Source organism: Lactuca virosa, chromosome 2, assembly GCF_052849685.1.
Source record: "Lactuca virosa cultivar CGN04683 chromosome 2, Lactuca_virosa_CGN04683_v6, whole genome shotgun sequence".
Classification (NCBI taxonomy): Eukaryota; Viridiplantae; Streptophyta; class Magnoliopsida; order Asterales; family Asteraceae; genus Lactuca; species Lactuca virosa.
Genome location: NC_136427.1, coordinates 13,490,001 through 13,495,390, shown reverse-complemented (window position 1 = coordinate 13,495,390; position 5,390 = coordinate 13,490,001). Strand labels below are relative to the sequence as shown.

Genomic DNA, 5,390 nt, shown 5'->3' with positions numbered 1-5,390 from the left:
TGAATCACCAAAGTTGAAGAACAATCATGCAACCCCAACAACTAATATGCAACAAGAAACCACAGTTGGATCTCAAGCCATACAACAGCTCTTTAAAAGCTGGTTGACTTTGCTACGTACACCTTCTTCTTCTTCTTCACAAAGTCAACTTACAAATGAGACAATGGAGGAGACATCTAAGAATGAAATTGTCAAACAAGTCCACGATTAGTATATCAGAATCGCACCTTCTCCGATTCCATTCCGTTTGACATCCACGGTTCCGGAGTATTTCTCAACAACTGTTTCGAGTCCTCGGGAGACGTAATCGATTGAGAACATGTGTATTGTTCCATCGGATGATCCGACGCAGAGTGCACGAATGATTTAGAGAGATACGAAAGTAGATAATTACCTTAGATTGATCCCATACTTGAATTAAGGCGACGAAGTCTCTGGAAGCGGTGAAGATGTTAACATCTCCGAGTACATCAGCGATTTCAGGGGAGAATTCGGGGTGAAGATGTCGTTCTCCGCCTGTAACTCCTCGATGTCATTCGTCACCGATGATTGTTTTGGCAACATTTCGGAGCCCTAACTAATCAATTAGGGCTTGAACTCTCAGCTTTTTCTTTGTTTTAGATAACGGACGAGGGAGATGGTTGATGTAGGTGGTGGTCTCCGATAATGACCTAGATGCGGTGCTGAAGAGTCGACTCGCCGGCGTCGGCTGTGGGGGAAGCGGAATCGCGATACCAGAATTGGAGAAGGTGAGGATTGTTTGGGGAAGATCTAATGTTACGTTAGGAATTTTTTTTCTCTTTTAATGATTTAACATATAATATAATGTAATAAACTAATAATATATTTGTTTCCAATAATACCCTTCTAGAAATTAATTGGTAATACCCCCGCCTTTTTATTTTCTGATTATTTACAAAAATGCCACCTTCCATCTTGATCGTCCTTTATTTTGATCCAACGTTCCACTTTTAGTTCTCGGGTTCTCGGGAAACTATGAGTTCTCAAATGATCATTCCTCTATATAGGGTTGAGATCGGTTGAAAACTCATAGTTTCCAGAGAACCCGAGAACTAAAAGTGGAGCGTTGGATCAAAAATAATTATTAAAGACATGATCGTCATGTTACCAATCTCATTTAATGTTTAATTTTTTTGTGTTATTTAATATATTAATATAAATGTCTAAAAATTTATATCATAAATCAAATGTTTCATAGTTTTTTAAAAATAGTATTTTTTTCGTTTTTTTTAAGAAAAAATGCATATTTTTTAATTTTTTATAGAAAACATGAATTTTTGAAAAAAAATTGAAAAAAATATTTTTTATAAAAAACTACAATTTTTTTTAAAAAAAAACTGCATTTTTTTTTTTAAAAACTGCAATTTTTTTTTAATAAAACTGCAATTTTTAAATAAAAAAACTGCAATTTTTTCAAAAAAGTACAAGTTTTTTAAAGAAAGTTACATTTTTTTCAAAAAAAAAAAAAATTGTATTTAAAAAAAAACTGCATTTTTTTTATAAAAAAACTACATTTTTCTTAAAAAAAAGTAAATTTTTAGATGCATATATGCATATTTTTTCAAATGCATATATGTATATTTCTTATACTATACTATTCGTAAGTAAATCACAATAAATCTCATTTTTATTAATTAATCTATAAACATAATAATACAAATATTTTATTCGATACACAATAAAATATAAAAAATAAAAAATGCTACAAATTTCAAAGCGTTTTCATGTCTTCGTGTCAATATTTCCATATTTTCTCCACTTTATCATTTTTCACCTCTTCAATATTCACCACAATTTCTTCCAAATCTACAAGAAAAATAAAAAGAAATCGGATGATGCAAAAACACTCATAAAAATACATATGTGATTTACATGTGAATCACATGTAATTCATATGTGATTTATATGTGAATCATATGTAATTCATATGTGATTTACATATGAATCACATCTAATTCATATATGAATTACATGTGATTCATATGTGAATAACATGTGATTTACATGTGAATCACATGTAATTCATATGTGAATAACATGTGATTTACATGTGAATAACATGTGAATCACATCTAATTCATATATGATTTACATGTGATTCATATGTGAATAACATGTGATTTACATGTGAATAACATGTGATTAATATGTGAATAACATGTGATTTACATATGAATCACATGTAATTCATATGTGAATAACATGTGATTTACATGTGAATAACATGTGATTTACATGTAATTCATATGTTAATTACATGTGTATCACATGTGATTCATATGTGATTTACATGTGAATCACATGTAATTTACTTAATAAGGTTCGAAAAAAAAATCAAGAAGAGAAGGAAAAAAGTTACACAAGGGATTTTCTAGAAGGTTGTCACTCCAAAAGGTTACAAGAACCTCAAATAAGGACAGAGATAGCAAGAGAAACTTTTTGAGACCAAAATTACATTTTTGGTCCCTAAGTATATCTGATTTTTGCAATTTTGGTCCCAAAAAGTTGTGTTGCACTTTTCACCCTTATTTGATGTTCTTGTAACATTTTAGTACACGTTTCAAGTAAAATGACTATTTTTGGGCTTTAGTACATCTGATTTTCACAATTTTGGTTCCGAAAATATAGTTATTTTGCCTAACACATGGACCAAAAACGTTAAACAAGAACCAAAATTGCAAGAGACAAGTTTTTGGGAACAAAATAGAAAAAAACAGCAACACTCAGGGACCAAAATTGTAATTTACTCTAAAAACAAATTTGAATCTCACTCTCACCATTTCAAATGTGTCAAGCAATCTACCAAGCTGGTGGGCATGCTGCTCCTCATCATTCAAACCATCCAGCATTATCTACTCAATGAAAATCTTTTGCTGACTGTAAAGTAAATACCAGAAGGGTATTTTAGTAATTTTACACTTTGAGGAAATTAAAAAAAGAAGCAAAAAAAGAGCTACCTTTTCTTTTGATATTATGCTAAAGCATTCATAAGTTTTTCTAAAGGAAAAGCGCGAGCTGCAGACATTATTTGACACCTAATATCTTGAACTGGTGTATGAAGAGACACTGCAAGGTTTATATTTTGTAAGTCACCATGAAGCTTGTTTATTGCATAAATTATTCCAACCTACAAGAAATTATGAGAATGATAGATATGAATCCAGAAATGTTCTTAAAAAGACTAATATTGAGGATGTAAAATGGAGCAAACAAAACAAACCGTTGAGACAGTAATTTCCTTGGGTGAAAGCTGAAAAGGGAATGCTGTCATTACTCGAATAGCTTCAACTAAAGCATTGTAGTTGTTTAATGGCTCTCCCATTGTAGTGACATAAATTTCAAGGAAAACAAGTTTTTTTGAGGTATTTACCATGAAAACAACATTGCGAATGGGTGATAATCGAGAAGCATGTACTAATTGTTCTACAATTTCTCCTGTTGAGAGGTTGCTCTTGAATCCCATACTTCTAGTTGCACAGAATGTGCAGCCCATTTTGCATCCAACCTGTTGAAGAGAATGATTCACATACATGTGTAATGATATAGAGTAAAATGTCGATTGAATCTATCAACTGAAGAACTCAAATCAGGAAAGAATTTTGGTTTGGAAGGAATGTATAGGGTAATGGTTTACCTGTGAGGATATGCATAAGGTAGATCTTGGACCAACAAGACGAGGTTTGCCTCCATATTTCCCTAAACGAGTATCGTATCTCATAATCACAGCTTCTACAGATGCTCCATTCTAGAAAGAACAAAAATCAGAAAGAAAATGGAGTGAAACCAACGAAACGAGATTACTTATCTCATATTTACACAGTTTAAGATGTACAAACGCAGAATGAGGGAACATACCTGCAACTTAATGAGGAGCTTCGTGGTGACTTGATCAATGGAGTCGAGAACGGAGTCGAGAACGGAGTCGACGACAGAAGTGCAGGGTTTGAACTTGGAAGAAAGTAACGATTCATACAACAATTAAGCATAAATTGTTGATGATCAACGACAACAAAGCCTAGATCATTGGAAGATTTTGGATTCCATGTCGATTGATGATAACGACTACGAAATATGGATCGATTGGTTGTTAATCTTTGAGGCGATCGATTCAACTCCGACTGAGAGGTCGTCTGCGATTGTAGATCATTCGCCTGCCAATCGTTGAATGTAGATCGGCCACAGGAGAGGTAGTCTACGATTGCAGACAATTTGTCGAAGTGATGCTGGACGATTGAGACGACATGAAGGGAATATAATTGATCTGTCGATCCAAATCACACTGTCGGTGTGTTGCTTCTTCGATTCATCATCAACGAGCTGGACATTAGGGAGTGTTCATGGCCAAAGGTGGGATGAAGGTAGGAGAGAGGCGAGATGATGAGATAGAGAGAGAACGGGGGAAGGGGAAGGGCTTGACATTAGGTTATCTCTAAAATGCCCCCAATTCATGTGGAATAAGATGCCCCCGCTTCTTTTTTTACCTAGTTATTTACAAAAATGTCATAAATCATCCTAACCTTCAATTATTTTGATCTAACGGCCTTCGTTTGGTTCTCGAGTTCTCGGGAAACTTTGAGTTCTCAAATGATCCTTCCTCTATATATATATATATATATATATATATATATATATATATATATATATATATATATATATATATATATATATATATATATATATATATAAGCGAAGAATTCAGAATGTCGTACATGCATGCTAATTGTGGTCTTTTAATTAAGATTGTGGCCAGGCAGCTGTCGAGCGCAAATTACATCATTTAGGTTTTTGTTATGAATGTGTTATATATATATATATATATATATATATATATATATATATATATATATATATATATATATATATATATATATATATATAAGCGAAGAATTCAGAATGTCGTACATGCATGCTAATTGTGGTCTTTTAATTAAGATTGTGGCCAGGCAGCTGTAGAGCGCAAATTACATCCTTTAGGTTTTTGTTATGAATGTGTGTTATTAATTACGTTCTTGATATTGATAAATGGTGTGAAATCAGTGATTCTTAAGAATCGTGTAATATATTAGATATCGATATTCAATTGCGAGAAGACAGCGAAAAGTGTCTTCCAGAAGCAATATTTGATGTCACATGGATGATAAAATTCATACCAAGGAGCAGCTACGTAAAGCATTCATATTAATACTAGTTAATTAACCCAATTGATATGTTCAGGTCCATTGCCAACAATTAATACAATTAAGTAAACAAACATGGCAAATCATATCCACTCACATTGGGAGATTTTTTAGATGCCACATTACTTTATTTAATAATATATTAATTTGTGTGAGATGAATATAATACTAAATTTTGGTTATTGTATAAAT

The 5,390-nt window shown here is 32.4% G+C and overlaps 1 pseudogene; it reads right to left on the bottom strand.

Annotated features, from left to right (window-relative positions):
* Window positions 1-577: 577 nt before the first annotated feature.
* LOC145157247 (uncharacterized) lies at window positions 578-3,993 on the bottom strand (annotated as a pseudogene).
* Between the last annotated feature and the right edge of the window lie 1,397 nt (window positions 3,994-5,390).